At 43.2% G+C, this 12921-nt stretch overlaps 1 non-coding gene across 1 annotated transcript; it reads right to left on the reverse strand.

The window, feature by feature from the left end:
* Positions 1–11366: 11366 nt before the first annotated feature.
* Positions 11367–11473, reverse strand: LOC115063579. The gene has a single exon (XR_003843413.1). It is a non-coding gene; the product is annotated as a U6 spliceosomal RNA (small nuclear RNA).
* Between the last annotated feature and the right edge of the window lie 1448 nt (positions 11474–12921).

Here is a 12921-nt window from a genome sequence, read left to right on the forward strand (position 1 = left end):
CATATATGCTTACACTCAGTTTGCTTTTTCTTCCTTAATATGGTCCAAGACTGGCATCCAGGGAATGCTGCTGCTGCTGCTGGAATTTAAGCTGGATCTTCCCATATTGATTAATGTAACTAAGACAACCCCCTGCAGACAAGTCCATTGGCCAACCTGGTCTAGACAGTTCCCCACAGAGATGCTCATGGGTCAATCTAGTCAAGAAAGTCTCTCACTAAGACTCTTCCCAGGTGAGTCTACGTTATGTCTGGCTGACATTTAAAACTTATCATCACAGGGATTTCCAAAATCATATAAACTGGCCCAGACAAGCAGGCTTTGAACTGTCATCCTCCTGCCTCAGCTTCTTCAGTATCTGTGGTGTGTGTGTGTGTGTGTGTGTGTGTGTGTGTGTGTGTGTGTGTGTGTGTTGTAATATGTGTGAAGGTTCTGTGGAGGCCAGAAGAGGGTTTTGTGTAGGCCAGAAGAGGGCATCTGACCACCTGGAGCTACAGTTTGAGCCAACCGACGTGCATGCTGGGAAATGAGCTCAGATCCTCTCGGAGAGCATCCAAGAAGTGCTCTTTAAAAAAAAAAAAAATATATATATATATATATATATATATATATATATATATATATATATATGGTTTATTCTGATTTTTCTTATAGAGGACATATAAAATTGCAATAGTTACCAAATATATAAGTATTTTTATGCTGATAATCAAAACAAAATTATACAAGATCCAAATGCCCTCTGTCATTATGCTTCCATTTTTTTCTAATTTTTATTAGGTATTTACTTCAATAAAGTTTGCAAGACCAAGGGACCTCTCTCCCCAATGATGGCTGACTAGACAATCTTCTGCTACATATGCAGCTAGAGAAACGAGCTCTGGGGTGCTGGTTCCGAGAAGTGCTCTTAACCTCCTCTCCAGGATCACAAGTTTCATTTTTAAAATTATGTTCTTCAGGCTTCTCAGACTCTTGAGAATGAAACCCCTTTCTGTGGCACATTTTGTAGACTCTGGAAGCCTGAGCATAGCTGTTCTGAAGCAGCTGGGAGCTGACAAAGAAACTCACCTACCCAGATGGATGCAGGGTACTGTGACCTGCACACACCCTTGAGTAGCCCTCTCCATTTCAGGGTGGGAGAGACTTGGGACTCTATATCTGTCCCACAACTAGAGAGAGAACAAAATAGAAGAAGGACCAACTTCACCCCAAGCTAACCCTCAAATGGGGAACAGGTATGATGGACAGTGGAGGCCTTCATCTGGTGGCCCATGACAACCAGGCCCCCCATGCTGCAACAAGGAAGTGTATTGTACCAACAACTGCTTACACATAGATTTAGAGTTTAGAAGTGGATTCTTCTCTATACCTTTTCAGTGAGAACACCTTTAGACCAGCATTGACTGTATAGCCTGGAGAGGCTATGCAGGGGACTCACAGAGCCACAGATGGTCCAGGGAAGCTGTGATTTTAAGAATAATCAGGCTATGACAGCCTTCTACACATCAATAGAAGATGGACACACCTGCTCTCAGGTCTGCTGTGCATCGAATTGTGCTCACACCAAAAGGTGGCAAAGTATTAACTCATATGCAATACCTGTGTGATGCTCTCTGTTTGAAAACAGCCATCCAACTATAAAGGATCAAGTGAACACACAGCCTGGAGGGAGAGAGAGCCCCAGCTTAATTTGTCCAGTGAATGAAGAGGAACCTTGAGCACAGGCCAGACACGTGCACACATACAGAGGGAAAGTGAGAAGACCCAGGAAGGACTGTGGGCAACCTGAACTGCCAGCCACAGCAGGGAGGACTGTGGTGGACCCTCCTTGGGGTGCTCAGACAGCCCTGCCGCCTTTTGATGTTGGACTTCTAGCCTGCAACACTGTTTGTGAAGCCATCTTGGTGGTGGTTCTTTGTCATGGCTGCCATAGAAAACTAGGCAAAGGCTGCTTTCCAACAACAGAAAGGCCTGGAAGGAGGAGAGAATCCATCCATCATTAGACACTGAGTTGAGTTGGAGCCTTTACTCTGCAGTGCTAAGTGCTTCTTGTATGTCATGCACACTGGTGCCATGGTGTGGGGTTTTACACCTCTCAGGGTCTCACCATCCAGAAGCATGGCAGAGCCATCAGATGGGAGTCCACACAGAAGAGCACTAGATCAGAGGAGGATGTGTGACAGAGTGCTTAGAGGAACACATTTAATCCAACCTTGGTGGAAGAAGGCAAAAAGATTTCAGGAAAGAGAAAGGAAGGCAATATTTGTGAAAAAGATGGAGACATCAGAAAGCACTCTGAGATCTGAACATGGCTCTCCATGCCCAGAGCCAAGCATATAGGAAGTGAAGCAGAGACTTCTACCATACACTGAACTGCAAGATCTGGACCATATACCCAACACTCTGGGAGCTATTGAAGAACTTTCCAGAAACCAATGATATAAGCAGATGCAGTTGGAACAGACAGTTCAAGCCATGGCCTCAGAAGCAGCATAAAGCCATTGGGATAATGGCAGTGCTACAAAAGAGGAGAGAAGGCATATGGGCTCACTCATGATTCTCTTGCTAACCACATGGACAGTGCCTTTTCCCTATCACAGGAAGAGACAAACTGAAAGGAAGGTGACAATAGAACCCATGAACCTGCCAGCAAGAACTTGCTGAAAGGACCCTGATATAGCTATCTCTTGTGAAGCTATGCCAGTGCCTGGCAAATATAGAAGTGGATGCCCACAGTCATCTATAGGATAGAACACAGAGACCCCAATGGAGGAGCTAGAGAAATTACCCAAGGAACTGAAGGGGTCTGAAACCCTATAGGTGGAACAACAATATGAACTAATCAGTACCCCCAGAGTTCGTTTCTCTAGCTGCATATAAAGCAGAGGATGGCCTAGTCAGTCATCATTGGGAAGAGAGGCCCCTTGGTCTTGCAAACTTTATATGCCCCATACAGGGGAATGCCAGGGCCAAGAAGTGGGAGTGAGAGGGCAGGGGAGAAGGGTGGGGGGAGGGTATAGGGGACATTCGGGATAGCATTTGAAATGTAAATGAAGAAAATATCTAATAAAATAATTAAAAAAAGAACCCATGAACCAGCCAACGTCCTTTTCCTTTGCTGGCAGAGCCTTGATGTTTGTCTACTGTCCTCTGAAGATGGAGGCTGGGACCCTTCATGTAAAAGTAACTTTTATTCCCCTGAAGTAATTATCATCTCAGAGGTTGACTGCTGAATTAGCTCAACATCTCTGGTTCTTTCTGAACTCTGGCTGGCTGGTTCAACTCAGCTGCTCGGGCTCAAATCCCACTCCACCATGACTACTTCAATCTGGATTCTCAATGAATTGCTCTGCTTGGCCTCAAACTAACTTTGGCAATTTATTCTAATCTTCTGCCTCCTTCTTATTCTCTGTCAGTTGCCTCCACTGACCTGCACTGAACTTCATGAACTCACAAATGAACTCAACTCCACTCTACTGCGTGCACTGCACTGACCCCCAACCGACTGAGCAGAACTGACTCCTGAGTGCTGGGGTTAAACGTGTGAACCACCATGACTGGACCTAAGCTTTTCTGTACCTGGAGCTTGCTCTGTATCAGGCTGGCCTTGAACTTGGAGAGAGATCTGTTTGCCTCTGTCTCCTGAGGTTAAAGGCGTGTCTGTATTCCACACAGACCGAGAAGCTGTTTGGATGTGATCCCTTGCCAGAGCAGCCATGTTGCTGGATTAAAGTTTCTCTACACCTCCAAATAACAGGGCAGTCCATTTTGTGGGCTGACAGGTACCACTCAGTACAGAAGCTACCAGCCCAGCATGCCTATTGCTCACTTGAAATGTGACTATTTGTGACTGAGATGCACTATGAGTACAAATACGCTCTGGATTGCATAGTATGGGGAAGAAGGAAGGGAAAGGCAGTAGTGATGCAGTCTGTTACTTGAATTCGATACATTGAAACAGTATACTTAAATATTGGGTTCAGCACAATACTCTAGTAGGGTTAATCTCACCTGTGCTGTCTTTTTTTTTTTTTTTTTTTTTTAAAAATGGCTGCTAGAAAGTAATGTATCACACGTAATATGTTGACCACAAAATAAAGATCTAATCCAAACATGGACCCCATTCCATCAGCAAGTTTAAATAGGTGTGTGTGTGTGTGTGTGTGTGTGTGTGTGTGTGTGTGTGATATCCATCTGACCAATGCGAATGGAGAATTGGCATCAAGATCCTAGAAGAGGTCTCCTTTCTCTTTAAAGTGAGCGTAAGACTGAAAGAGGCATTCTTTTTTCTGACATTGATGTCACCAATGGTATCACTGCCTGGAGTCATGAAAGCCATTTTGAGACCTAGAGAACAGATCTCTATACTGGGCATGGTACTCATACCTGTAAGCTGTTGGGAGGCAGGCAAAGACGGGAGGAAGTGGGGAGAAAGAAGATGGGAAGAGGGAGAAGACAAGGAGAAAGAGGAGATGAGCTGGAGGAGTGGAAGGAAGAAGCAGAGGGTGGAAAGTCAAGAGAAATTGCTTCTTAATGAGAATTGAATGCAGCTTTAGTCTCAGTACTTTGGGGCAGAGGCAGGAGGCCTCTGAATTTGAGACCAACCTGGTTTATATAGCAACAGCCAGGTATACATAGTAAGACCATGTCTAAAAAAAAAAAAACAAAACAAAACCTTAAAGAGATCATGCCAAAATGTTTCAGCATTAAATAGAGACATCCTAAAGCTTAGTTAACTGTGTTCTCTAGTCCTGTAGACAAGGTGTTGGTTCATCTTTGACATCAATGTTGAAAGCATAATATTTGCTTTCTCTACTTCATTAATATTGAAACATTCCTCTGGAAATAACAAAGCAGAATAAAACGATATTATCATCATTTTGTGTGAGTACATGATTTAGCTTAAAATGGTTCCGTTCTGTGACCATGAGACTCTCAGAGGCTGACGAGGTAGGGTGGTTTTTGTTGTTGTTGTTGTTTTGTTTTTTTGGTTTTTTTGTTTGTTTGTTTTTTTATGAACTCTGCTTTTCCTTTCCAATCTCCAGGAAGGATTTGTCTTCGTTAGGGTTTCTAATGCTGCAATCAAAGTCCATGGCCACAAAGCAAGTTAGGAAGGAAAGAATTTATTTGACTTAGATTTCCAGATCACTGTTCACCATTAAAGTCAGGGCAGGTACTCAAACATGGCAGGAACCTGGAGGCAGGAGCTAATGCAGAGGTCACAGAAGGGTGCTGCTTACTGGCTTGCTCCCTTTGGCTTGCTCAACATACTCTCTTATAGAACCCAGGACCATCATCAGCCCAGGGATGGTACCACTTACAACGAGCTAGGCCCTCCCCCATCAATCACCAATCTAGAAAAAGCCCCCACAGGCTTGACCACAGCCCGATGCTGTGGAGGCATTTTCTTAAGTGAGGTTTCCTCCTCTCAGATGACCAGATTGTGTCAAGTTGACACAAAACTATCCACCACAGGATTAGTCCTGGGTCAGGCAGTCATGAGGTGGCTTATTGCTGAAGCAACTTGTGCTCAGAGCTCCAGATATCTGTCAGCTGCAGGAAGGAGCCATCGATCTGACCCACTGCCCATGTCTGTCAAACTTGGTTGTCATTGTCTTTGCAAGCAGCTTTGTGGCCTTGCAGCGAAGGGGTCTTGATGTGGTAACCACAGACCACTGAGTCTTTAGAGCCAGTGTTTAAAATGGTAATGTCAGAAATACCCTCTGACTCTTGGCTATACACCAGTGTGAAGTTTTCTGTGTCCCTGACTTTGACCCACAACCATCTGCTTTCTTATCTGCACTCTCAAGGTCTGAGGAGAATAAGCAGCCAACGTCGGAAGCCAGAAGTACCGAGAACTCTGCTCGGCGCTCAAGTCTGAAGAGAGATGAGCAGGGAGGGAACAAGAAACAGCCAGTGCAGCCTGGTCCCAGGTCTGTGATCCAGGAGGGTGAAGAGAGCAGGAGAGGTGTGGGGTAGAGCACTGGGCCTGGAAGCCTTTTGGTCCAGTCCCTCCTCTTCAGCGTAAGGTGACAGGCTGGAGCCACACAGTCCTCTCTCCCTTCATTATTTTCCTGAAGGTATTTCTCATTCTTTCCCACCATGACCCTGGGAATGGCAAGGATTATGTCTTGATTGGAATAACAACCAAACAACTACCGCAAACTAGAATACAGAAGCTTGGTCTTCCCCTGGAGTCTCTCAAGTGTCCCCTGTAATGCTGCTGTCCTCTAGAGAAAATGGGAAACATGACAGATTTGCTCCCTCCCTGCATGGGTACCTACACTGATGACAGAAATACTGAAGTAGAAACCCAGCACATTTAGAAGGCCACCCCAAGGTAGATTTCTTCCTCAACTACTTTCCATCCTATTTTCTGAGACAGGGTGTCTCAACAAACCTGCGGCCTACCATGCCAGCTACACTGTTGGCTGACGAACTCCAGAGGTCACCTGTCTCTGCCTCCCCTGTGCTGGGATTACAGATACAAGCTAGCATGTTTCGGTTTTCTCCTAGATGCTAGGGACCCAAGTGCTTCCGGATCACATGGTTGGCACTCATGATCACACGGTTGGCACTCATGATCTCACGGTTGGCACTCATGATCACACGGTTGGCACTCATGATCTCACAGTTGGCACTCATGATCACACGGTTGGCACTCATGATCACACGGTTGGCACTTTATTGACTGATTCAGTTCTCCAGACCTTCAGTTACCTTCTGAAACCATGATTTAGATAACCAGAGTGGTTATCTCTGGGCACCCATACCATCTGTGTGATTTACAAGTCCCTCCCTAATTTTGAGTGTCACCACTCGCTCTCCAGCTCTTTACAGCTGCTGCCTGGACTTCTCTAGAGGCGTGGATATCTGACCCCACTCTTGCCCAAGGCCTTCTGTTCCCACCAATCCCCTTCCAGCTTCTGCTATGGCCATGCTTAGAGTAAAGCCCTCTAAGTTCCCTTCTCTGAAGACCAGCAGCCATGTGTCTGCTCTTTCGTTCCTCTCTTCATTACTTAATGGATCTGGTTGATTCTTTCTTTTCCCCTTAATTGAGATATTGCAATATTTGCATGTCCTATGGTATGTACATCATGGTAATTCAACACACCCACAAGGTGTGTAACGATCAAATCAGAGCAGTGACTGCTTCCAACTTTTCAACCATTTGTTGTCCTTCTTGGGAACTTTAAACTCATCCAGTGATTTTGAAATAGATCACAGAGCAGTTTGACCGGCAGTTACCTTACCATGCTGAAGAGCTATCAGCAAAAACTCCCACATTGCTGTTCATCACCAAAAGAAGTCAGGTTAGCAGCAGCAGATACCCCAGCAGTCTAGTTTGGTAAAGTTTGGATAACAAACATGAATCAGCAGCACTGGCATGACCTAGCAAAGGCAGCTAGGCCTCAGTTTTAGCTCAAGTCCACCGGGGGGGGGGGTGGACCAAGGTCAACCAGAGTTCTCAGATGTGCCTCTCTCAGCAGAGCAAAGATCAATGAAGACTCGAGACCCACAAGCATTGCACAGCTAGCTCTGTAAGCAAGCTTAGCTCAGCCCCTGTCACTGTCCATCAAGTCCTACTTATATCTTCTGTAAGGGTTTGTGTATGCACTTTTAGAATGTGCTACTCCTATTGGAGTAGATGTGGCCTTGTTGGAGTAGGTGTGTCACTGTGGGAGTGTGCTTTAAGACCCTCATCCTAGCTGCCTGGAAGTCAGTATTCGGCTAGCAGCCTCCAGATAAAGATGTAGAACTCTCAGCTCCTCCTGCACCATGCCTGCCTGGATGTCACCATGTTCCCACTTTGATGATAATGGACTGAACCTCTGAACCTGTAAGTCAGCCCTATTAAATGTTGTCCTTATAAGAGTTGTCTTATAAGAGTTGCCTGTTCACAACAGTAAAATCCCAACTAAGATACCTTCCAAACATCACATATCCTCCATGGCTCTTGCCTCAGCGTGTGTCTGTCTCAGTTGACATCACAACTCTCCAGGGAAGTGGCAAGAAACCACTGTACACCACCAGAAGGTTTTTGGTGCATTTCTCTCTATGGAGCCCTGACAAGTGCATCTCAACCATGCAATGTAAGGTGAACCAGTACATCCATTTTGTTAACAAAGAATCCTTCATCACATGTCCTTTCACGTGCTTGCTTTAGCAGAACATCCTCTCTCCTATGTCAGCTAAACCTTCCTTCACAAGTCTGCCTTAGCCTTCCACACCTGTGTCCACTTTAATGAAATGTTCCTTCATGTGTTTGCCCCAGCAAAACACTAACCAACTGACTTTCCAAAGAACCTTTAAGTTTGCACTTCAGAGGACCACAATGGATAGACATTTTGACTGGACCAGTCTAGCCTCTAAACACAGAGATGCTGGAAATTTAATGTTTTATACGGTTCAGAGGCTACTCTGGGTCAAGTTTACTCCCAAGAGTCTTCACATTTGGTCTACAGGGAACCCAGAGATTTTGTATCAAATCCCACATTGACAAACATCTACCCTAAAGCAAAATGTGAAATTCGTACTCTGGTTTCCTTCTACAGGTCATCGGGACTATCAGTCATCAACAGTGCTTCTTCTTTGGGTTTATACAGACATTTCCGAGAGTTGTGGAATTATTTCTACATTTTAACTCATTTTCTTCACAGTAACTATACAGATGGTTGAGGTTTGGGTATTGATACCCCCTTGCTGGTATTTTATGGACTAGAAAGATGCTTGAAAATTTTAGTGATCTACAATACGTCAGAAGCAAAAGCCCACTGTATGGAACTCAATTTAATCCTCCAACTCAGCTAGGAATTAAAGGAGACACGAGGAGAGACACATCACCCTCATCCATCAGCTACAACCAAAACCCACCTTGCCTCACGAATAACTCTGTTATATATTTCATTTTCATTTATCATTGATGCACAAACCACAAATAATATGTAAATTTTATTATAAGTGCAAAAAAATGTTTACAAACCTTCCAATACCTTCTTGGATCTAAGTGTATAGTACTTTATAGAATAGAGACTTAGAGAAAAGTCAACCTGTATGACACTAAATTAGCATTGTACTGGCTAGTTTTATGTCAACTTCACACAAGCTAGAGTTATCTGAAAGGAGGGACCCTCAACTGAAAAGAAAATGCCTCCATTAGATTCAACTATAAGGCATTTTTTTAAATTAGTGATTAATGGGAGGGGAACTAGTATATTGTGGGTGGTGATATCCTTGGCCTGGTTTTACAGGCTAAGCAAGCCATGTAAGTCAGTAAGCAGCACCCCTCCATGGCTTCTGCATCAGCTCCTGTCTCCAGGATCCTGCCCTGTTTGATCCTGTCCTGACTTCCTTCAATAATGAACAGTGCTATGGAAGTGTAAGCCAAATAAACAATTTCCTCCCCAACTTGCTTGTGGTCATGATATTTCTATTGTAATAGAAACCTAAGACAATCATAACACTTAGCACTTAAAATAGGAACATCAAATTAAACTTTTGGATGCTGGCTGAATGAGTGATATAAGCAGAATCTCTAGAGTCATTGCTAAAACTAAGGCCAACAATATCGGCAAGCATGAAAGCTGAAGTGTGGTTCCTAAGGGCCTTTCCTGATGATTGAACCTGAGTTTCTGAATTGGGGTTCCAGGGAACTCTCATTTGTTACCATTGACTCATTTTATCACAGCATCCAACATTTTCCTGAGCAGATTAAAATCCTGCTTCTGTAGCTTCCCTAGAGAAAAGGCATAAGAATGCCTCAAAGTCAAAATACACTCCTGGAAAACCATCAACTAAAATTAGGTAATATGAACCATGTTTTAAATGTAAAAGGTGAAGTAGAAATTTCTGGTTTCTTCAGAGACTCAGTTGTGTCATGTGGTGTTTTTCTGGAAAAAGGATACATGGTGTTTTGCTAGAGCAGACACTTGAAAAGATGTGTGATGTTTGGAGCAGGTATAAGTATAACCCTGGCACTGTGGTGTTGGTTCGCCTTGCCACTCTTTGCTGGTCTTCTTTGGGCTTTGCTGATGTTGATCTGCATTGATGGCACTGTGGCATTGGTTCACCTTGCCTTCTTCAATGATCATCATTTGCCGTGACTCTGTAGAGAGAAACACACCAAAGAACCTCTCTTGATATCCTGAGACAGCTTCTTGCCACTTCGGCAAATTCAGGCTGATTGGCAGAGCCTTGCAGTTTCTTCTGGATTGAACTGCGGTGGCTGATACTGAATGGTGTTTGTGAGTGGATCAAGCTGCCACTGCTGATTCATGTGAACTGAATTTCTAATATCCTGACAACCGAGATTGGAATTGCCCCCAAAAAACTATTTCTAAACAGGCCCCTTTTGTTCTATTAGCATGTCCTTTCCCCTACCTCTAGTGGATGTTGGACTAGAAGAGAGATGAAATCATTAAAGAACCCCAATCAAAGTTAAGTTTTGAAAAATCTAAGCCTATAATAAGGTGTGAAATGAGAAAGAAGGAATTTGATCAATAGTCTACAGGCTTTTTAAAAATATACTTTTATTATGACATTTTAAATTGTTTTTTAAATTCTTTCATACAATATATATTTTAGTCTTATTCTTTCCTCTCCTCCAAGACCTTCCAGATCATCTCCATCTCTCTGCCCATCCAACTGCATGTTCTCATTATCTCAAAACAAAACAAAATCAAGAAGGATTTAAAAAACAAAAACAATAACCAAGCAATAACACACAAAAATGCCCCACAAAATGACAAGTCTGTTTTGTGTTGCCCAGCTATTGTTGAGCACGAGGTCTGCCCTGGAGTGTGGTTGACATACTCAGCATCACTCCACTGGAGAAAACTGGTGTTCCCTCTCCCAACAGATATCAATTGCAATAGCTTCTTGGTTAGGAGTGGGGCTTAGAGTCCCCTCCTCCTTCTCTGGGCTGGGATTTTACTGTTTTAAAAACCTCCTCAGCATCAGTAGAGTATGTGCTTGGGGGCCAAGGGTACAGGACCTGCAAAGCTTAAAACAGACAGATTTTACATTCCAACATCTAGTGAGAATCCACTGACCTTCTAAAATAGTTACTAATAGTTACTAAATAGTTACTAATATATTAAGCAAAGATTTTCCAAAAGAAAAAAATTCCCTTTGATAAAAATTTAATCTACATGTCATAAAACTGTTTAGATTTAGTTTGCTATTTCTTGTTTTGATTCTATAACTAACAGTAGTGCAGACTTGCCAAAGAATTCAGAGAAGTACCAAAGAGCCAGTCATCCTTATTCTTGATTTTCTTGTGTTTTGGAGATTGTATCTTGGATATTCTAGATTTCTGGACTAATATCCACTTATCAGTGAGTGCATATCAAGTGAGTTCTTTTGTGAAAAATATGGAACACTTCACAAATTTGCATGTCATCCTTGCGCAGGGGCCATGCTAATCTTCTCTGTATCGTTCCAATTTTAGTATATGTGCTGCTGAAGCGAGCACCTACACCCTATCTTTAACCGGCAAGACAGTTGCTCCTTGCTGGAGGCAGGAAGTATTCCTCAGTCTTTGATCTCCCGTAGCTTTTCTATGCTGGGAACAGTCCTTTCTCATCGGTAGACTCCACGCCCGCTGTGCCAACCAGAACTCCTCGGTAAACATGCAGACATGCATAAAAGTCTAACGTTCACCGTCAAACCCTGCTGTAACACTACATCCTATTTATTCAACTGGGAAAGTAAAATTCCAGCAGGGAGTTAGTGTGAGGGCATTCAAGGAGTGGACAGGGAGTTAGTGTGAGGGCATTTAAGTAGTGGAGATGCTGTAAAGAGCCTCCTCTTGGCTCCCAAACGCCTACTGAAGCTTCACCACTTCATGGAGAAATCACATTTCTTATCACTCTGAGACGACAGAGTGGCAAGATTTAGGAAATAAAATAATATATCTGTTTAAATATGAATGTCAGATATGCCACAAGTATCTGGCACTATATTAGCAATTTGTATTGTTATTTTATATAATATTTTATTAATGTTGCATAGGATACATTTATATTAAAGTGTTATTCGTGCTCATGGAGAATGTGAGTTTAATCAGGAATCATATATTTTATCTGGCAACTCAACAGGTAACCCAGTCACAAAAGAACTCACATAATATGCACTCACTGATAAGTGGATATTAGCCCTGAAACCTAGAATACCCAAGATACAATGTGTAAAACACATGAAACTCAAGAAGAAGGAAGACCAAAATGTGGAGACTTTGCCCCTTCTTAGAATTGGGGACAAAACTCCCATGGAAGGGGTTACAGACACAAAGTTTGGAGCTGAGACGAAAGAATGGACCATCCAAAAACTGCCCCACCCAGGGGTCCATCCCATAATCAGCCACCAAACGCAGACACTATTGCATACACCAGCAAGATTCTGCTGAAGGGACCCTGATATAGCGGTCTCTTGTGAGGCTATGCCAGTGCCTGGCAAACACAGAAGTGGATGCTCACAGTCAGCTTTTGGATGGAACACAGGGTCCCCAATGGAGGAGCTAGAAAAATTACCCAAGGAACTGAAGGGGTCTGCAACCCTATAGGTAAAACAACAATATGAACTAACCAGTACCCCCAGAGCTCGTGTCTCTAGCTGCATATGTAGCAGAAGATGGCCTAGTCAATCATCATTGGGAAGAGAGGCCCCTTGGTATTGCAAACTTTATATGCCCCATACAGGGGAACACCAGGGCCAAGAAGGGGGAGTGGGTGGGTAGGTGAGCAGGGTGGGGGAGGGTATAGGGGACTTTGGGGATAGCATTTAAAATGTAAAAGAAGTAAATACCTTATAAAAATTGGGGGGAAAGAAATATAAAAAAATAAAAAATAAAATCAGAAAAAAATAAAACAAAAAACTAAAAAAAAAATAAAATAAAAAATAAAAAGAAAGTTGAATCAGAAA

Source organism: Mus pahari, chromosome 2, assembly GCF_900095145.1.
Source record: "Mus pahari chromosome 2, PAHARI_EIJ_v1.1, whole genome shotgun sequence".
NCBI lineage: Eukaryota > Metazoa > Chordata > Mammalia > Rodentia > Muridae > Mus > Mus pahari.